This window comes from Pseudophryne corroboree, chromosome 8 (genome assembly GCF_028390025.1).
Source record: "Pseudophryne corroboree isolate aPseCor3 chromosome 8, aPseCor3.hap2, whole genome shotgun sequence".
Taxonomy (NCBI): domain Eukaryota; kingdom Metazoa; phylum Chordata; class Amphibia; order Anura; family Myobatrachidae; genus Pseudophryne; species Pseudophryne corroboree.
The window spans coordinates 176,591,877-176,612,815 of NC_086451.1; the positions used below are offsets into that span (position 1 = coordinate 176,591,877).

The 20,939-nt window shown below is 45.0% G+C and overlaps 13 non-coding genes across 13 annotated transcripts; all 13 read left to right on the forward strand.

Annotated features, from left to right (window-relative positions):
• Positions 1–11,787: 11,787 nt before the first annotated feature.
• On the forward strand, positions 11,788–11,951 carry LOC134950560 (U1 spliceosomal RNA). The gene has a single exon (XR_010183459.1). It is a non-coding gene; the product is annotated as a U1 spliceosomal RNA (small nuclear RNA).
• A 152-nt stretch (positions 11,952–12,103) lies between these two features.
• On the forward strand, positions 12,104–12,266 carry LOC134953059 (U1 spliceosomal RNA). The gene has a single exon (XR_010185398.1). It is a non-coding gene; the product is annotated as a U1 spliceosomal RNA (small nuclear RNA).
• A 673-nt stretch (positions 12,267–12,939) lies between these two features.
• LOC134951894 (U1 spliceosomal RNA) lies at positions 12,940–13,103 on the forward strand. The gene has a single exon (XR_010184549.1). It is a non-coding gene; the product is annotated as a U1 spliceosomal RNA (small nuclear RNA).
• Positions 13,104–13,255: 152 nt separating this feature from the next.
• LOC134953122 (U1 spliceosomal RNA) lies at positions 13,256–13,418 on the forward strand. The gene has a single exon (XR_010185438.1). It is a non-coding gene; the product is annotated as a U1 spliceosomal RNA (small nuclear RNA).
• Positions 13,419–14,088: 670 nt separating this feature from the next.
• Positions 14,089–14,252, forward strand: LOC134951123 (U1 spliceosomal RNA). Its single transcript, XR_010183920.1, has one exon. It is a non-coding gene; the product is annotated as a U1 spliceosomal RNA (small nuclear RNA).
• Positions 14,253–14,404: 152 nt separating this feature from the next.
• On the forward strand, positions 14,405–14,567 carry LOC134953366 (U1 spliceosomal RNA). The gene has a single exon (XR_010185541.1). It is a non-coding gene; the product is annotated as a U1 spliceosomal RNA (small nuclear RNA).
• A 671-nt stretch (positions 14,568–15,238) lies between these two features.
• On the forward strand, positions 15,239–15,402 carry LOC134951124 (U1 spliceosomal RNA). Its single transcript, XR_010183921.1, has one exon. It is a non-coding gene; the product is annotated as a U1 spliceosomal RNA (small nuclear RNA).
• Positions 15,403–15,554: 152 nt separating this feature from the next.
• LOC134953262 (U1 spliceosomal RNA) lies at positions 15,555–15,717 on the forward strand. The gene has a single exon (XR_010185527.1). It is a non-coding gene; the product is annotated as a U1 spliceosomal RNA (small nuclear RNA).
• A 2,624-nt stretch (positions 15,718–18,341) lies between these two features.
• Positions 18,342–18,505, forward strand: LOC134950370 (U1 spliceosomal RNA). The gene has a single exon (XR_010183301.1). It is a non-coding gene; the product is annotated as a U1 spliceosomal RNA (small nuclear RNA).
• Positions 18,506–18,657: 152 nt separating this feature from the next.
• Positions 18,658–18,820, forward strand: LOC134952916 (U1 spliceosomal RNA). The gene has a single exon (XR_010185291.1). It is a non-coding gene; the product is annotated as a U1 spliceosomal RNA (small nuclear RNA).
• Positions 18,821–19,481: 661 nt separating this feature from the next.
• Positions 19,482–19,645, forward strand: LOC134951772 (U1 spliceosomal RNA). The gene has a single exon (XR_010184450.1). It is a non-coding gene; the product is annotated as a U1 spliceosomal RNA (small nuclear RNA).
• Positions 19,646–19,797: 152 nt separating this feature from the next.
• LOC134952430 (U1 spliceosomal RNA) lies at positions 19,798–19,960 on the forward strand. Its single transcript, XR_010184954.1, has one exon. It is a non-coding gene; the product is annotated as a U1 spliceosomal RNA (small nuclear RNA).
• Positions 19,961–20,630: 670 nt separating this feature from the next.
• LOC134950677 (U1 spliceosomal RNA) lies at positions 20,631–20,794 on the forward strand. The gene has a single exon (XR_010183555.1). It is a non-coding gene; the product is annotated as a U1 spliceosomal RNA (small nuclear RNA).
• Positions 20,795–20,939: the final 145 nt, after the last annotated feature.

Below are 20,939 nucleotides of genomic sequence, written 5' to 3' on the forward strand. Positions count from 1 at the left end.
TGGTCCGAAATTTCCACGCAAAGTTTCCTTTAAAGCCTAAGAAGTGTCCTGGGGCCACTCCTAAAGGGGGGGGTGCTGTCACGATCCGGGTATCTGGACGCCATTACTTACCCTTCAGATGCCTCCTAAGGCGGGCTCAGCGTTCCAGGACCGGATTCCGCTGTTCCTGAGTTTCCACATGCAGAGTGGTCTTTTCATCAGCCGCGGCCTCCGCTGTGCCCGCGTGGTTAAATGTGCATCTATCAGCCTGGCGTCTCCTGTCTCCGGTGGCCGGCGCCGCCATTACTGTTTCCCAGACCACATGGATTACAAACCAAACTTCCCTCCAAGTGTCTGCATGGGCGCAGCCATCTTGGATTCTGTCATCTGATCATTTCCACCAATCTGCTGTCTGTGTTGTTGATTTGCATAATTGCCTAGCCAACCCCTTCCTTGCTGCAGGTATAAGTAAGCTGTACCTGAGCAAGGAAGACGTCAGTGCTTTGGTTGTCAAACCTAGTTCCTGTTTGTCTCTCTTCTATGATTGTCTTCCAGGTTCCAGCTCCTGTCTCAAGACTTCCACCATAGAGACCCGCACCAGCATTCCACCTGCGGTGTAGCCTGACTCTCCAATCCATTGTGGATTCATCTGTTTCCAGCTACAACACTACCTGCTTCCAGCCTCAGCTTCCAGCAGAGTACAGCTTCCCTTAAAGGGCCGGTGTCCTTTCTACACTTTACCACTCTCCACCGGAATTATTATTTCTCCGCTCTCAAGTTCTACATTTCAGTTCACATTTCATCGCTCCCAAAGTTCATTTATTATTTAACTGGTTCCAGCCAGTATCCACTCCGTGCTAACAACAGTCTGGTTCCAGCCAGTATCCACAGCAGCTGTTTTACCTTCAGCAACCCAGCTCTTCCTGGAACACCAGCTGGTACAATCCTGGGTTATCTCCATTGCTACAGCCGGGCCTGGTAAGGACTTTCCATCTAGAAGATCATAAGAACTATCTCACACTACCAGTGCCCTGTGGCTCCTGCCATGCTGTAGTACTCAGGAACTGTATTTATTCTTTGCTGACTTTTACGTTTTCTTTTATTGCTGCTGTGATGCGGAGTTGTCATAATAAACATCATTGACTTTTATCTAAGTTGTCGTGGTCACGCCTTCGGGCAGTTATTATTCATGTTACTTACATGTCCAGGGGTCTGATACAACCTCCCAGGTTCCGGTACATCTCAGCCCCTACAACTGAGGCTGCCTCCCGTCAGCTCAGGCCCTCAGTTGTGACAGGAACACTCTGGCATGGAGCCTGCCAAACTGAATGGCCTCGTAGGCCGCAACCATCTTCCCCAGCAACCGAATGCATTGATGGATTAACACTCTTGCTGGTTTCAGAATTTGTTTGACCAGACTCTGGATCTCCAGAGCCATTCCACTAGAAGAAAACCTCTTCTGTGTCCAGTATCACTCCCAAAAACAACAACCGCGTCATTAGGATATCGGATTTTTCTGTATTTTGGAATAATTGCATACCATAACGAGATATTATGGTGATGGGACCTAAATCTAAGCACAGAATGCATTTATGTTTCATATATACCATATACACACAGCCTGAAGGTCATTTTAGCCAATATTTTTTATAACTTTGTGCATTAAACAAAGTGTGTGTACATTCACAGAATTCATTTATGTGTCATATACACCTTATACACACAGTCTGAAGTTCATTTAATACAATATTTTTAATAACTTTGAGTATTAAACAAAGTTTGTGTACACTGAGCCATCAAAAAACAAAGGTTTCACTATCTCAGTCTCACTCAAAAAAGTCCGTATTTCGGAATATTCCGTATTTCGGAATATTTGGATATGGGATACTCAACCTGTATTACTTTTTTCTGCTACTGGTTCTTTACCTATGCAAACAAGCATCTGACTTGCCTTTCCTATTGCTTTGTTACATTGCTCACCTGAAATAGTAATACTTAGATAGCTTTCCTCTTGCCATTATAATGCCCTTAATATTATAGTTAGCCTTTGTATTTTTGAGACGTGTATGATTTTGCATTTTTTGGCATTAAATGTTGCCATGTTCTTGACCATTCCTCTAGTCCAGGGGCGGAACTGCCAGAGACAACGGAGTCAGTTGCCGCCGGGCTCCAGCCCTAAAGGGGCTTCCTCCATTGCCCTCCGGCTGTTACGTGCCCTTCCTACTAAATAGACAAAGGCGCTACCAGCAGGGTCTCGCAGTTTGTACATTCCATGCCGTAACACCCTTCTTTCCACCTTTTTAAAGACCCAGCCCAGCAGCCTCGCCGCTGCCACCACCGCTAGCTGCAGCACTGCCAGCGGTGGGGTGCCCCTGCTTCTTCTCACACCACAGATAGCTGGGCAGCACTGCAACTGCCTGCCTGATTGCTCCGCCCCCTTCCGGCTCCCAAGCACCTCTGCTGCCCAGTGATCCAGGAGCCTGCTGCTAGGAAGAAGTGGCCGAGCTTCAGCAAGCGAGTCTGGACACTGGCGGAGGAAGCCATGATAACCAGATAATGGGGAGTGGAGAGCCAGTTCCAAGGTAATACTTTATACAGCTGGTTGAGATCCTGGTCGGTGGATATGGATTCCAAGAAAACCCTGGAGGTGCTTCCTTTCAAGGGAGACACTCTCTTTGGAGAAGACCTCAATAAGATTGTAGCTGATCTGGCTACCGCTAAAACAGCTTGCCTACCTAGTATGACTTCTACCACGCAGAAGGCTAAAAGTACTTTCCCTTGGCCCTTTCATCCTCAAGGTAAAGCGTACCCAAGGTCAGGCATACCCAAAGCAAGCTCATGCTTCCAGACCTGCCAAGCCCAGACTGAAGCAAGCCTGGGCTGCCCATCAGCCTGCTTCCAAAACGGACAAGCCTGCCGCATGACGGTGCAGGCCTCCCTCTGGGGGATCCCAGGGTGGGGGGCCCGACTTCTAGGTTTGGCATAATTCTAAGCTAGAGAATTCTGTTTGGAGCTCACCTTGTACTTTGTGAAGAAATAATCAGCATTGTGGCTGAGCAGATACATGTAGTGTGTGGCTGCAAACTGCATGGATCTGCTGCGTTGTAATGCTGATACTTTTTTTTTCAAAGTACCAATAGCTTCATATAATGTTCACAATTTTTATGCAGGATCAAATAGCTCAATAGGTAGGGTGTTTGATTAGAATTCAACAGGTTATAGGTTTGAATCCTGGGTATGGTAGTTTGAGATGTGTTATTTAATAAAGTATGTTGTTCTGACTGCCGGCATCCTATCACCTGGGATATCATACTAAATAAATGGAGTTGATCAATTTTTTTTTATTTTTTTTTTAAACTAGGGACAATTTCCAGATACTTTTCTTTATAACTGAGATTGCCCCCTGGAACTTTACATCAGTTGACAACTATGCATGAGTGGGCAGTGCTTGCTCTGGATCTGCCCACCCATTTATGTGCCGTCATAAAAGAAAGCACAACTGACAGTTATCCTGGGCGTACACTACACAATTATCTGTCAGGCTATCTATCCAGTCTGGATGGATGGAATGAAAATCTGGTAATGTATAGGAGCAAATGTCAATTAACCATTTGCTCCCAAACACTAGAAAAGTGGTCAAAAATGGTCATTACACAAATTGGTTAAACCCAAAATTTAACCAATTTGTTTAGGGGACCATTTTTGTCCATTTTCTAGTGTTTGAGAGTAAATCGTTGATGGTCATTTGCTCACATAGATAACCGGATTTCTATTCCAACCAGCCAGTGTTGGAGATATGGTCTGCCAGATTACATAATGCATACCAGAGCCATAACTAGACTTTTTGGTGCCCTGTGACAGATAATTATATGCCCCCCCCCCTCCCCATTTTTGCAATATAGACAAAAGGCGCATGCCTTGTGGGGAAGGGGCATAACAAGATTGGTCTCAGAGAAAGCACATGAGATATGAAGATATATCTAGTATACTTGACACTCAATGGTTTGTGGTATTGCCGGGGTGCCCTCCTTAAATGCATATACAGTCACACATGGCGTGTTTGTGCAAATGGCATATTAGCAGTCAGCACTAACTGGTGACATGCCATTTGTACAAGTAAGCCATGTGTGACTAGTATATAAACATACTTTATTAAATAACACCTCAAACTATCATACCCAGGATTCAAACCTATAACCTGTTGAATTCTAATCAAATACCCTACCCATTGAGCTACTTGATCCTGCATCTATTCTAACCTCCAAAAACAGATTCAGTTGCATTTTCCAGCGTGTTTTGTTTGCGCCTTTGCAAATGTCTTACATCGACAAACTTATTTAGTACTATTTTGCAAATAGGGTTACATTGTCGCAACATTGTGTTCCCTAATTGCTTGATTTTTTTAAATGCAACAATTGATAAAGACACCTGATAATTGCTCTGTGGAGTCTTATTTTGTGTCTACTTCTTATCTACATTTAATTCCCTACCTCTAATCAAGGCATTTTTAAATGCTGGGGGCTGCCAGGACGTGAGGCCTACCTAGACTTTAGATCTGAATTTGAATGTACTTGTGAACTAACTTAATTTCCTACTTCTAAATTCATTCCTAAATTCACTACTTATATTAATCCTGTAGTTGGGCATTTTGAGCCTTCAATTGTGGGCATTGTTTTGTGTCCAGACCAGCAGCTGGTGGTGTGCATTTTGCTGGAAAGGCATCGAAGACCTCCGATATGCTGCATCTCCTGATGTGTGTCTCCCTCAAGTGGCTGTCAGCAAATGCATGCTAGACACCCCATTCCAAGCTGATTGTGACATCACGGAACATGCATCATAGAACAGGCATGCTAGAATATGGGTCTTCAACCTGCGACCCTCCAGCTGCTGTGGAACTACATATACCAGCATGCCCTGCCTCAGTTTTAGCATACCTTAATAGCAAAACTGTGGCAGGGCATGCTGGGATGTGTAGTTTCACAGCAGCTGGAGGGCCACAGGATGAAGACCCATGTGCTAGAGCCAAGCCGCAGGTACATTGAATGCTAGCAAGCTGAATGTTTAAATCCTTTTTGTTCCGCAGCATTCCAATGCGGAAGATTCCATGGAACCAGAGATTATTCCATTGAGAAGGACATGCTGCCTGGATGACTGCACTGTGCAAATTAAGTCACGGAGCCAGTTGGCTTGTGGGTGGCTCTGGTGACTGGGTGGTTGGGTGGGCGGTGTGTCGGAGGTGGAGCACATGCAAATGAATGTGTATCATCCAGCTAGTGAGAGTGAAAACTCATGCAGGAGTGTGCCTGCTTGTCAGTGGGTTATGCACCTTGCCAGACGTCAAATCTACATGGAGCAGCTGGAGGGGACAAGAGCAGGTTTGCAAAATATAGATAGAAGAGCATATATGCTGGCGCATTCTCCATGATTGTGTCAGCTTATGTTTTGGTGCACTGCACTTTCCTCCATTAAGTTTTAGCTATTTTGGTTAAACGCAAGTGTAGTTGCTTCTCGCCCTTTTGGCTGTGATCTTGTATCGTGGTTAAAGAGTCTGCTGGAGGGATTGTTTTCTTCATTGGCGAGAGACTGAAGATATTCCAGGATGGAAGGCTTGGGAACACTATCCGTTTTTAAGTTGTGGAAGAGTTGAAAGACCGGATTGGACTACATTCTATAGTAAAGGATATCTTTGTATTTATTAATCCTCCCTTTATATGTGTCTGTCTTTCAATAAAGCTTCGGGCTTGTGATTCCCTCACCCTCTTACACTCCACACCCATAGCCTTATTAACTGTTGTATTATTGTATTGTTTAAATGTATAGTGCAGTTCATGATTTATAGTGTAGGCTGGCCTGTGCTGTAGTTCTTGAACTGTACTATACCGACAGCATTTGTATTGTGTTTTATCTGTGCTGCAACACAGTACTTATGTGTGTAATGTTTATGTATGTTTTTTTGCTTCTTTATGTCAATAAAGACTGCTTTTTCAATCCAATATCTGAAAACAATCAATGTTTATCTTTGATGGCAATAGAAGTGGTATGATATTTGCTGCTTTTGAAAGGCAATATCTGATATGTCCCCTATCTGGGAACCATATATTAAATGGCTTTTCAGAAAAGGGAGATGGTAGAAGAGCTTTCAGTACTGGTAGGACCGATGCACATTTCCTATTCTAGCCTCCAAAAACAGATTCAGTTGCATTTTCCAGCGTGTTCTGGATGCGCCTTTGCAAATGTCTTACATCGACAAACTTATTTAGTACTATTTTGCAAATAGGGTTACATTGTTGCAACATTGTGTTCCCTAATTGCTTGATTTTTTAAATGCAACAATTGATAAAGACACCTGATAACTGCTCTGTGGAGTCTTATTTTGTGTCTACTTTTTATCTACATTTAATTCTCTACCTCTAATCAAGGCATTTTTAAGTGCTGGGAACTGCCAGGACGTGAGGCCTACCTAGACTTTAGATCTGAATTTGAATGTACTTGTGAACTAACTTAATTTCCTACTTCTAAATTCATTCCTAAATTCACTACTTACATGAATCCTGTAGTTGGGCATTTTGGGACTTCGATTGTGGGCATTGTTTTGTGTCCAGACCAGCAGCAGGTGGTGTGCATTTGCTGGAAAGGCATCGAAGACCTCCGATATGCTGCATCTCCTGATGTGTGTCTCCCTCAAGTGGCTGTCAGCAAATGCCTGCTAGACACCCCATTCCAAGCTGATTGTGACATCACGGTACATGCATCATAGAACAGGCATGCTAGAACATGGGTCTTCAACCTGCGACCCTCCAGCTGCTGTGGAACTACACATCCCAGCATGCCCTGCCTCAGTTTTAGCATACCTTAATAGCAAAACTGTGGCAGGGCATGCTGGGATGTGTAGTTTCACAGCAGCTGGAGGGCCACAGGATGAAGACCCATGTGCTAGAGCCAAGCCGCAGGTACATTGAATGCTAGCAAGCTGAATATTTAAATCCTTTTTGTTCCGCAGCATTCCAATGTGGAAGATTCCATGGAACCAGAGATCCTTCCATTGAGAAGGACATGCTGCCTGGATGACTACACTGTGCAAATTAAATCACGGAGCTAGTTGGTTTGTGGGTGGCTCTGGTGACTGGGTGGTTGGGTGGGTGGTGTGTCGGAGGTGGAGCACATGCAAATGATTGTGTATCATCCAGCTAGTGAGAGAGAAAACTCATGCAGGAGTGTGCCTGCTTGTCAGTGGGTTATGCACCTTGCCAGACTTCAAATCTACATAGAGCAGCTGGAGGGGACAAGAGCAGGTTTGCAAAATATAGATAGAAGAGCATATATGCTGGCACATTCTCCATGATTGTGTCAGCTTATGTTTTGGTGCACTGCACTTTCCTCCACTAAGTTTTAGCCATTTTTGTTAAGCTCAAGTGTAGTTGCTTCTCGGCCTTTTGGCTGTGATCTTGTATCGTGGTTGAAGGGTCTGCTGGAGGGAGGGATTGTTTTCTTCATTGGCGAAAGACCAAAGATATTCCAGGATGGAAGGCTTGGGAACACTATCCGTTTTTCAGTTGTGGAAGAGCACAGAGGTCGGATTGGACTACATTCTATAGTAAAGGATACCTTTCTATTTATTGCCCCTCCCCTTATATGTGTCTGTGTTACAATAAAGCTTCGGTCTTGTGATTCCCTCACCCTCTTACACTCCACACACATAGCCTTATTAACTGTTGTATTATTGTATAGTTTAAATGTATAGTGCAGTTCATGATTTATAGTGTAGGCTGGCCTGTGCTGTAGTTCTTGAACTGTACTATACCGACAGCATTTGTATTGTGTTTTGGCTGTGCTGCAACACAGTACTTATGTGTGTAATGTTTATGTATGTTTTTTTGCTTCTTTATGTCAATAAAGACTGCTTTTTCAATCCAATATCTGAAAACAATCAATGTTTATCTTTGATGGCAATAGAAGTGGTATGATATTTGCTGCTTTTGAAAGGCAATATCTGATATGTCCCCTATCTGGGAACCATATATTAAATGGCTTTTCAGAAAAGGAAGATGGTAGAAGAGCTTTCAGTACTTGTTTGACCGATGCACATTTCCTATTCTAGCCTCCAAAAACAGATTCAGTTGCATTTTCCAGTGTGTTTTAAATGCGCCTTTGCAAATGTCTTACATCGACAAACTTATTTAGTACTATTTTGCAAATAGGGTTACATTGTTGCAACATTGTGTTCCCTAATTGCTTGATTTTTTAAATGCAACAATTGATAAAGACACCTGATAACTGCTCTGTGGAGTCTTATTTTGCGTCTACTTCTTATCTACATTTAATTCCCTACCTCTAATCAAGGGATTTTTAAATGCTGGGGGCTGCCAGGACGTGAGGCCTACCTAGACTTTAGATCTGAATTTGAATGCACTTGTGAACTAACTTAATTTCCTACTTCTAAATTCATTCCTAAATTCACTACTTACATGAATCCTGTAGTTGGGCATTTTGGGACTTCGATTGTGGGCATTGTTTTGTGTCCAGACCAGCAGCAGGTGGTGTGCATTTGCTGGAAAGGCATCGAAGACCTCCGATATGCTGCATCTCCTGATGTGTGTCTACCTCAAGTGGCTGTCAGCAAATGCCTGCTAGATACCCCATTCCAAGCTGATTGTGACATCACGGAACATGCATCATAGAACAGGCATGCTAGAACATGGGTCTTCAACCTGCGACCCTCCAGCTGCTGTGGAACTACACATCCCAGCATGCCCTGCCTCAGTTTTAGCATACCTTAATAGCAAAACTGTGGCAGGGCATGCTGGGATGTGTAGTTTCACAGCAGCTGGAGGGCCACAGGATGAAGACCCATGTGCTAGAGCCAAGCCGCAGGTACATTGAATGCTAGCAAGCTGAATGTTTAAATCCTTTTTGTTCCGCAGCATTCCAATGCGGAAGATTCCATGGAACCAGAGATTATTCCATTGAGAAGGACATGCTGCCTGGATGACTGCACTGTGCAAATTAAGTCACGGAGCCAGTTGGCTTGTGGGTGGCTCTGGTGACTGGGTGGTTGGGTGGGCGGTGTGTCGGAGGTGGAGCACATGCAAATGAATGTGTATCATCCAGCTAGAGAGAGTGAAAACTCATGCAGGAGTGTGCCTGCTTGTCAGTGGGTTATGCACCTTGCCAGACGTCAAATCTACATGGAGCAGCTGGAGGGTACAAGAGCAGGTTTGCAAAATATAGATAGAAGAGCATATATGCTGGCGCATTCTCCATGATTGTGTCAGCTTATGTTTTGGTGCACTGCACTTTCCTCCACTAAGTTTTAGCTATTTTGGTTAAACGCAAGTGTAGTTGCTTCTCGCCCTTTTGGCTGTGATCATGTATCGTGGTTAAAGAGTCTGCTGGAGGGATTGTTTTCTTCATTGGCGAGAGACTGAAGATATTCCAGGATGGAAGGCTTGGGAACACTATCCGTTTTTAAGTTGTGGAAGAGTTGAAAGACCGGATTGGACTACATTCTATAGTAAAGGATATCTTTGTATTTATTAATCCTCCCTTTATATGTGTCTGTCTTTCAATAAAGCTTCGGGCTTGTGATTCCCTCACCCTCTTACACTCCACACCCATAGCCTTATTAACTGTTGTATTATTGTATTGTTTAAATGTATAGTGCAGTTCATGATTTATAGTGTAGGCTGGCCTGTGCTGTAGTTCTTGAACTGTACTATACCGACAGCATTTGTATTGTGTTTTATCTGTGCTGCAACACAGTACTTATGTGTGTAATGTTTATGTATGTTTTTTTGCTTCTTTATGTCAATAAAGACTGCTTTTTCAATCCAATATCTGAAAACAATCAATGTTTATCTTTGATGGCAATAGAAGTGGTATGATATTTGCTGCTTTTGAAAGGCAATATCTGATATGTCCCCTATCTGGGAACCATATATTAAATGGCTTTTCAGAAAAGGGAGATGGTAGAAGAGCTTTCAGTACTGGTAGGACCGATGCACATTTCCTATTCTAGCCTCCAAAAACAGATTCAGTTGCATTTTCCAGCGTGTTTTGGATGCGCCTTTGCAAATGTCTTACATCGACAAACTTATTTAGTACTATTTTGCAAATAGGGTTACATTGTTGCAACATTGTGTTCCCTAATTGCTTGATTTTTTAAATGCAACAATTGATAAAGACACCTGATAACTGCTCTGTGGAGTCTTATTTTGTGTCTACTTTTTATCTACATTTAATTCTCTACCTCTAATCAAGGCATTTTTAAGTGCTGGGGGCTGCCAGGACGTGAGGCCTACCTAGACTTTAGATCTGAATTTGAATGTACTTGTGAACTAACTTAATTTCCTACTTCTAAATTCATTCCTAAATTCACTACTTACATGAATCCTGTAGTTGGGCATTTTGGGACTTCGATTGTGGGCATTGTTTTGTGTCCAGACCAGCAGCAGGTGGTGTGCATTTGCTGGAAAGGCATCGAAGACCTCCGATATGCTGCATCTCCTGATGTGTGTCTCCCTCAAGTGGCTGTCAGCAAATGCCTGCTAGACACCCCATTCCAAGCTGATTGTGACATCACGGTACATGCATCATAGAACAGGCATGCTAGAACATGGGTCTTCAACCTGCGACCCTCCAGCTGCTGTGGAACTACACATCCCAGCATGCCCTGCCTCAGTTTTAGCATACCTTAATAGCAAAACTGTGGCAGGGCATGCTGGGATGTGTAGTTTCACAGCAGCTGGAAGGCCACAGGATGAAGACCCATGTGCTAAAGCCAAGCCGCAGGTACATTGAATGCTAGCAAGCTGAATATTTAAATCCTTTTTATTCCGCAGCATTCCAATGTGGAAGATTCCATGGAACCAGAGATCCTTCCATTGAGAAGGACATGCTGCCTGGATGACTACACTGTGCAAATTAAATCACGGAGCCAGTTGGCTTGTGGGTGGCTCTGGTCACTGGGTGGTTGGGTGGGTGGTGTGTCGGAGGTGGAGCACATGCAAATGATTGTGTATCATCCAGCTAGTGAGAGAGAAAACTCATGCAGGAGTGTGCCTGCTTGTCAGTGGGTTATGCACCTTTCCAGACGTCAAATCTACATGGAGCAGCTGGAGAGGACAAGAGCAGGTTTGCAAAATATAGACAGAAGAGCTCTCCAGCCTAGTTTGCTGTCTGTTTCCACTTCTCTTTTCTTGAGCCGCTCCCTTCTATGCCCTTGCGCACTATCCTGACTTCTCCCATCTGCTTACTTTGTGCCTTCCAACGCACAATGCGAACTACAGGTAGTGCTGCAGGGCCCACACCCTTTTACTTGCCATACAGAGCAGCTCTGGAGCTGTTACAGTGCCCAGCTTCTGCAAGAAATCAGCTTGAATGCTTCAGGGGCTGGGGCATAGCCAACATGAGCCCCACACCGAAGGAGCGTGGAGGTGTTTAATGCGAACTAGGGGTCATCCAAGCGCTGCAAAAGGCCGACATGCCCTGCACGCCCCTTTTCTCTATTCATATGCAGACGAGGGTTGAAGCCAACTTTGACCCACTGCTTGGATGACATCACCATATGCAAATCCATCTGCTGCAGGCCTTCCTCCAGGAATGCTTGCACTAGTTGTTGCATTTGGTTTGTTGTTTGGGGGTGCTTCAGTATTAGGCAGCCTTCTGCCCTCCCATGTTCATCTGAAAATATGTGTTCTCCCTGCAGTTGTTGTCCCCAGATGAGAGTTCCCTTGTGCTGCCTCAGTTGAATCTTCTTTACTTGACAGAGATGTGCCTGAGCAGCGGCCCTCCCCAGCCCTATCCCAAATCATACTTATTTTGCATAGGAGATACCATGGTCATGAAGATTGTTCTCCCAGGGTGAGGTTCATTCATTGCATTCTGGGTATGCTGACCCCTGTGATTTCCCCAAATGTGGGAAACTTGACTGCATTATTTGTGGTAGTGGGGGACTGTGTTTGTGCTTTCCTCTGGTCAGCTCTGGTAAAAGTCAGATTTCTTTGTCTCAGATCTTCCTCTAGCCTTGTTCTTCTTTCGAGAGTTCCCTTGTGCTGCCTCAGTTGGATCTCCTTTACTTGACAGGGGGGTGCCCAAGCAGCGACCCTCCCCAGCTCTAGCCCAACTCCTACTTACTTGCCAGGTGAGATACTATGATCATGAAGGTGCTTCTCCCAGGACAAGGCTCACCCATTGCACTCTGGGTGTGCTGCCCCTGTGATTTCCCCAACTGTGGGAAACTTGACTGCATAATTTGTGTTTCCACTGGTCGGCTTTCATATAATTCAGATCTCTTTGTCTCAGGTCTCTCTCCAGCCTAGTTTGCAGTCTGTTTCCACTTCTTTTTTTTTGAGCCCCTCCTTTCTATACCCTTGTGCACTATCCTGACTTCTCCTCCTGTCTGCTTACTTTGTGCCTTCCAATGCACAATGCAAACTACAGGTAGTGCTGCAGGGCCCACAAACTTTTACTTGCATTACAGAGCAGCTCTGGAGCTGTTACAGTGCCAAGCTGCTGCAAGAAATCAGCTTGAATGCTTCAGGGGCTGGGGCATTGCAAACATGAGCCCCACACCGAAGGAGGGTGGGGGTGTTTAATGCGAACTAAGGGTCATCCAAGCGCCGCAAAAGGCCGCCATTCCCTGCATACCCCTTTTCTCTTTTCATATGCAGATGAGGGTTCCAGCCAACCGTGCCCACTGCTTGGATGACATCACTGTATGCAAATCCGTCTTCTGCAGACCTTCCCCCAGGAATGCTTGTACTAGTTGTTGCATTTGGTTTGTTGTTTGGGGGTGCTTCAGTATTAGGCAGCCTTCTGCCCTCCCATGTTCATCTGAAAATATGTGTTCTCCCTGCAGTTGTTGTCCCCAGATGAGAGTTCCCTTGTGCTGCGTCAGTTGAATCTCCTTTACTTGACAGAGATGTGCCTGAGCAGCGGCCCTCCCCAGCCCTATCCCAAATCATACTTATTTTGCATAGGAGATATCATGGTAATGAAGACTGTTATCCCAGGGTGAGGTTCATTCATTGCATTCTGGGTATGCTGACCCCTGTGATTTCCCCAAATGTGGGAAACTCGACTTCATTATTTGTGGTAGTGGGGGACTGTGTTTGTGCTTTCCTCTGGTCAGCTCTGGTAAAAGTCAGATTTATTTGTCTCAGATCTTCCTCTAGCCTTGTTCTTCTTTCGAGAGTTCCCTTGTGCTGACTCAGTTGGATCTCCTTCACTTGACAGGGAAGTGCCCGAGCAGCGACCCTACCCAGCTCTAGCCCAACTCCTACTTACCTGCCAGGTGAGATACTATGATCATGTAGGTGCTTCTCCCAGGGCAAGGCTCACCCATTGCACTCTTGGTGTGCTGCCCCTGTGATTTCCCCAAATGTGGGAAACTTGACTGCATAATTTGTGTTTCCCCTGGTCGGCTCTCGTATAATTCAGATCTCTTTGTCTCAGGTCTCTTTCCAGCCTAGTTTGCAGTCTGTTTCCACTTCTCTTTTCTTGAGCCGCTCCCTTCTATGCCCTTGCGCACTATTCTGACCTCTCCTGTCTGCTTACTTTGTGCCTTCCAACGCACAATGCAAACTACAGGTAGTGCTGCAGGGCCCACACCCTTTTACATGCTTTACAGAGCAGCTCTGGAGCTGTTACAGTGCCCAGCTGCTGCAAGAAATCAGCTTGAATGCTTCAGGGGCTGGGGCATAACCAACATGAGCCCCACACCGAAGGAGGGTGGAGATGTTTAATGCGAATTAGGGGTCATCCAAGCGCCGCAAAAGGCCGCCATTCCCTGCACATCCCTTTTTTCTTTTCATATGCAGACGAGGGTTGAAGCCAACTTTGACCCACTGCTTGGATGACATCACCATATGCAAATCCATCTGCTGCAGGCCTTCCCCAGGAATGCTTGCACTAGTTGTTGCATTTGGTTTGTTGTTTGGGGGTGCTTCAGTATTAGGCAGCCTTCTGCCCTCCCATGTTCATCTGAAAATATGTGTTCTCCCTGCAGTTGTTGTCCCAAGATGAGAGTTCCCTTGTGCTGCCTCAGTTGAATCGCCTTTACTTGACAGAGATGTGCCTGAGCAGCGGCCCTCTCCAGCCCTATCCCAAATCATACTTATTTTGCATAGGAGATACTATGGTCATGAAGATTGTTCTCCCAGGGTGAGGTTCATTCATTGCATTCTGGGTATGCTGACCCCTGTTATTTCCCCAAATGTGGTAAACTTGACAGCATTATTTGTGGTAGTGGGGGACTGTGTTTGTGCTTTCCTCTGGTCAGCTCTGGTAAAAGTCAGATTTCTTTGTCTCAGATCTTCCTCTAGCCTTGTTCTTCTTTCGAGAGTTCCCTTGTGTTGCCTTAGTTGGATCTCCTTCACTTGACAGGGGGGTGCCCGAGCAGTGACCCTCCCCAGCTCTAGCCCAACTCCTACTTACCTGCTAGGTGAGATACTATGATCATGAAGGTGCTTCTCCCAGGGCAAGGCTCACCCATTGCACTCTGGGTGGGCTACTCCTGCGGTTTCCCCAAATGTTGGACACTTGACTGCATAATTTGTGTTTCACCTGGTCGGCTCTCGTATAATTCAGATCTCTTTGTCTCAGGTCTCTCTCCAGCCTAATTTGCAGTCTGTTTCCACTTCTCTTTTCTTGAGTTGCTCCCTTCTATGCCCTTGCGCACTGTCCTGACTTCTCCCGTCTGCTTACTTTGTGCCTTCCAACGCACAATGCAAACTACAGGTAGTGCTGCAGGGCCCACACCCTTTTACTTGCCTTACAGAGCAGCTCTGGAGCTGTTACAGTGCCCAGCTGCTGCAAGAAATCAGCTTGAATGCTTCAGGGGCTGGGGCATAGCCATCATGAGCCCCACACCGAAGGAGGGTGGAGGTGTTTAATGCGAACTAGGGGTCATCCAAGCACCGCAAAAGGCCGCCATGCCCTGCATGCCAATTTTATCTTTTCATATGCAGACGAGGGTTGAAGCCAACTTTGACCCACTGCTTGGATGACATCACCATATGCAAATCCATCTGCTGCAGGCCTTCCCCCAGGAATGCTTGCACTAGTTGTTGCATTTGGTTTGTTGTTTGGGGGTGCTTCAGTATTAGGCAGCCTTCTGCCCTCCCATGTTCATCTGAAAATATGTGTACCTCCTGCAGTTGTTGTCCCCAGATGAGAGTTCCCTTGTGCTGCCTCAGTTGAATCTCCTTTACTTGACAGAGATGTGCCTGAGCAGCGGCCCTCTCCAGCCCTATCCCAAATCATACTTATTTTGCATAGGAGATACTATGGTCATGAAGATTGTTCTCCCAGGGTGAGGTTCATTCATTGCATTCTGGGTATGCTGACCCCTGTTATTTCCCCAAATGTGGTAAACTTGACAGCATTATTTGTGGTAGTGGGGGACTGTGTTTGTGCTTTCCTCTGGTCAGCTCTGGTAAAAGTCAGATTTCTTTGTCTCAGATCTTCCTCTAGCCTTGTTCTTCTTTCGAGAGTTCCCTTGTGTTGCCTTAGTTGGATCTCCTTCACTTGACAGGGGGGTGCCCGAGCAGTGACCCTCCCCAGCTCTAGCCCAACTCCTACTTACCTGCTAGGTGAGATACTATGATCATGAAGGTGCTTCTCCCAGGGCAAGGCTCACCAATTGCACTCTGGGTGTGCTGCTCCTGCGATATCCCCAAATGTGGGAAACTTGACTGCATAATTTGTGTTTCCCCTGGTCGGCTCTCGTATAATTCAGATCTCTTTGTCTCATGTCTCTCTCCAGCCTAGTTTGCTGTCTGTTTACACTTCTCTTTTCTTGAGCCACTCCCTTCTATGCCCTTGCGCACTATCTTGACTTCTACCGTCTGCTTACTTTGTGCCGTCCAACGCACAATGCGAACTACAGGTAGTGCTGCAGGGCCCACACCCTTTTAGTTGCCTTACAGAGCAGCTCTGGAGCTATTACAGTGCCCAGCTGCTGTAAGTAATCAGCTTGAATGCTTCAGGGGCTGGGGCATAGCCAACATGAGCCCCACACCGAAGTAGGGTGGAGGTGTTTAATGCGAACTAGGGGTCATCCAAGCGCCGCAAAAGGCCGCCATGCCCTGCACGCCCCTTTTCTCTTTTCATATGCAGACGAGGGTTGAAGCCAACTTTGACCCACTGCTTGGATGACATCACCATATGCAAATCCATCTGCTGCAGGCCTTCCCCCAGGAATGCTTGTACTAGTTGTTGCATTTGGTTTGTTGTTTGGGGGTGCTTCAGTATTAGGCAGCCTTCTGCCCTCCCATGTTCATCTGAAAATATGTGTTCTCCCTGCAGTTGTTGTCCCCAGATGAGAGTTCCCTTGTGCTGCCTCAGTTGAATCTCCTTTACTTGACAAGGGAGGCATTTTGGATTTTTTCTTTGGGTACCCTTACACCTGATGGTCTGAATGAGAGCATCGAACTGAACAACATTGGCAGTCTCTGAAGATTTTATCTATTGATTTACCTAATATATTATTTATTGAATATCCATTTATTGTATGTTTAATAAATAAACAAAATTATTAGAAGTAGCTATTTTGGAAACAGCTTTCCTCTTAGGATGAAACTGTATAATCCTGTTGTGTGTGTTCCTTTAAAGTTCTTTAGTAAAATCCACTAGTAATGATGAACATCAGATTTCTTCCTCCATCCTCTTTTTACACTTTCTCTTGGTTCTATATATATTTTTTTTTCTATTTTTATTTTTTTCCCCTCCTTCTCCCAAAAGGCCCCCCTCCCTCCCCCCCCTCCCTGTTTTAAATTTTAAAATCTTTAAATATTTAAATCTTCGAATCCTTAAATTGTCTGTTTAATATTTATTTTTTCTTCAATTCTTTTTGTTGTTTAAACAGCAATGTAGTTATTCCAGGGGTTAAAATAATGAAATATAGAAATAATATTAACAAAAATTAAAGGTAAAAATGAATTGATAGAATGATCCCATTAAAAGTAAATAAATAATATGGATGTTAAGCTGAGCAGGTTGGATTCGAACATGGGACTAGCTGCATAGAGTGCATTTGATGTTTCCCCTGCGCCACAAGAACTGCTTTAGTAATGGCATGGATTTATGTTACCCTAAAAGGTTTTATATAAGTAAATGGGGATCCTTAGTGCTGAGTCTCTGAATTATGTATATGTGATTATAGATATGAGGTATTGATTGAAAGATTATAGGTTAATCTGTATATAGATTATATATTTTCTGTTATTTTTTAAACCACCTTGTTGCTTATTTTATTATTATTTTTAATCACCATGTTGCTTATTTTTATATTATGAAATGCCTTTATATGTGCAATTGCAATTAGAAAGTTGTTCCATATGTGAGTCATTACATGTATGCATCCAATTAGTACATGTATGTATCCAATTAACTAATTAGTAATGCTATTGGTCCGGTGCATTTTAAAAAGAGCCTGCTAGGCTGCTGATGTATCCTCTGACGAAACCGCTCTTGGATAACAGCGGAAAAACGCGTAAGGAAGGTGATTACCGGACACTCTGATTGCTGAGATATAAGCCCGTTCATGAACGAGCTACATCACGGCGGACGTCTGATGTAAAGACAGCGGTGAAGGGGAAAAAGCAATTTGAGACCGAGCAAAAGGAGGTCTCTACCCCACGGCAGGGAGAAATATCCCGACCGCGAGTGCCAATAAGATCCAGCCACGGTTAACGGGGGTCGTAGCATACCGCTGTGTTTCACCAACCATCACAGCGCTCTCCCCCTGTTTTCTTTCATTACTCACGTGAGTTACATATGAACTTTAACTGCAGTAAATAAGAGGCGTTGGTTACAACTGTTGCTGTTCATCCACAAGAAGGAATTTAATGTATCAATTACAATTGGAAAGTAATGATTAAATTACAACAGCTGTATCCAGGAGGATTTTTTGGACACTTTAATAAACATTCCGTTGTCATCAAGGGCAATATGAAATAGATCCTGATTACATTTAGATATGGATAGTGGTGCCTATATATGTTGACTCCATTGTATTTTATTGAATGTGGGTTTCTTCTGTCTATATATATTTTTTAAAAATAAAGAGCTTGTATATTTTATTTTTTGCGCTCCCTTAATAACAAGTGTGATTATCTTTAAAATTTGGTTTATTATTGGTAGAACAGTACTACCTATGGGAGCAGCATTTTATAATATATGGTGAAAATTAATAGATGTATAAAGATTAAATAAGCAACAAATTGGTGAAATAGATAAGTTTTGATAGAATCGCTGGGTTCTATATATATATATTGACATTTGGTTATATATATGTATAGACTTTATAAATTCTTGACAGAGATGTGCCTGAGCAGCGGCCCTCCCCAGCCCTATCCCAAATCATACTTATTTTGCATAGGAGATACCATGGTCATGAAGATTGTTCTCCCAGGGTGAGGTTCATTCATTGCATTCTGGGTATGCTGACCCCTGTGATTTCCCCAAATGTGGGAAACTCGACTGCATTATTTGTGGTAGTGGGGGACTGTGTTTGTGCTTTCCTCTGGTCAGCTCTGGTAAAAGTCAGATTTATTTGTCTCAGATCTTCCTCTAGCCTTGTTCTTCTTTCGAGAGTTTCCATGTGCTGCCTCAGTTGGATCTCCTTCACTTGACAGGGGGGTGCCCAAGCAGCGACCCTCCCCAGCTCTAGCCCAACTCCTACTTACCTGCCAGGTGAGATACTATGATCATGAAGGTGCTTCTCCCAGGGCAAGGCTCACCCATTGCACTCTGGGTGTGCTGCTCCTGCGGTTTCCCCAAATGTTGGACACTTGACTGCATAATTTGTGTTTCCCCTGGTCGGCTCTCGTATAATTCAGATCTCTTTGTCTCAGGTCTCTCTCCAGCTTAGTTTGCTGTCTGTTTCCACTTCTCTTTTCTTGAGTTGCTCCCTTCTATGCCCTTGCGCACTATCCTGACTTCTCCCGTCTGCTTACTTTGTGCCTTCCAACGCACAATGCAAACCACAGGTAGTGCTGCAGGGCCCACACCCTTTTACTTGCCTTACAGAGCAGCTCTGGAGCTGTTACAGTGCCCAGCTGCTGCAAGAAATCAGCTTGAATGCTTCAGGGGCTGGGGCATAGCCCCACACCGAAGGAGGGTGGAGGTGTTTAATGCAAACTAGGGGTCATCCAAGCGCCGCAAAAGGCCGCCATGCCCTGCACGCCCCTTTTCTCTTTTCATATGCAGACGAGGGTTGAAGCCAACTTTGACCCACTGCTTGGATGACATCACCATATGCAAATCCATCTGCTGCAGGCCTTCCCCCAGGAATGCTTGCACTAGTTGTTGCATTTGGTTTGTTGTTTGGGGGTGCTTCAGTATTAGGCAGCCTTCTGCCCTCCCATGTTCATCTGAAAATATGTGTTCTCCCTGCAGTTGTTGTCCCCAGATGAGAGTTCCCTTGTGCTGCCTCAGTTGAATCTCCTTTACTTGACAGAGATGTGCCTGAGCAGCGGCCCTCCCCAGCCCTATCCCAAGTCATACTTATTTTACATAGGAGATACCATGGTCATGAAGATTGTTCTCCCAGGGTGAGGTTCATTCATTGCATTCTGGGTATGCTGACCCCTATGATTTCCCCAAATGTGGGAAACTCGACTGCATTATGTGTGGTAGTGGGGGACTGTGTTTGTTCTTTCCTCTGGTCAGCTCTGGTAAAAGTCAGATTTATTTGTCTCAGATCTTCCTCTAGCCTTGTTCTTCTATCGAGAGTTTCCTTGTGCTGCCTCAGTTGGATCTACTTCACTTGACAGGGGGGTGCCCGAGCAGCGACCCTCCCCAGCTCTATCCCAAATCCTACTTACCTGCCAGGTGAGATACTATGATCATGAAGGTGCTTCTCCCAGGGCAAGTCTCACCCATTGCACTCTGGGTGTGCTGCTCCTGCGATTTCCCCAAATGTGGGAAACTTGACTGCATAATTTGTGTTTCCCCTGGTCGGCTCTCGTATAATTCAGATCTCTTTGTCTCAGGTCTCTCTCCAGCCTAGTTTGCTGTCTATTTCCACTTCTTTTTTTTTGAGCCGCTCCCTTCTATGCCCTTGCGCACTATCCTGACTTCTCCCGTCTGCTTAATTTGTGCCTTCCAACGCACAATGCGAACTAAAGGTAGTGCTGCAGGGCCCACGCCCTTTTACTTGCCTTACAGAGCAGCTCTGGAGCTGTTACAGTGCCTAGCTGCTGCAAGAAATCAGCTTGAATGCTTCAGGGGCTGGGGCATAGCCAACATGAGCCCCACACCGAAGGAGGGTGGAGGTGTTTAATGCGAACTAGGGGTCATCCAATCGCCACAAAAGGCCGCCATGCCCTGCACGCCCCTTTTCTCTTTTCATATGCAGACGAGGGTTGAAGCCAACTTTGACCCACTGCTTGGATGACATCACCATATGCAAATCCATCTGCTGCAGCCTTCCCCCAGGAATGCTTGCACTAGTTGTTGCATTTGGTTTGTTGTTTGGGGGTGCTTCAGTATTAGGCAGCCTTCTGCCCTCCCATGTTCATCTGAAAATATGTGTTCTCCCTGCAGTTGTTGTCCCCAGATGAGAGTTCCCTTGTGCTGCCTCAGTTGAATCTTCTTTACTTGACAGAGATGTGCCTGAGCAGCGGCCCTCCCCAGCCCTATCCCAAATCATACTTATTTTGCATAGGAGATACCATGGTCATGAAGATTGTTCTCCCAGGGTGAGGTTCATTCATTGCATTCTGGGTATGCTGACCCCTGTGATTTCCTTAAATGTGGGAAACTCGACTGCATTATTTGTGGTAGTGGGGGACTGTGTTTGTGCTTTCCTCTGGTCAGCTCTGGTAAAAGTCAGATTTCTTTGTCTCAGATTTTCCTCTAGCCTTGTTCTTCTTTCGAGAGTTCCCTTGTGCTGCCTCAGTTGGATCTCCTTCACTTGACAGGGGGGTGCCCGAGCAGCGACCCTCCCCAGCTCTAGC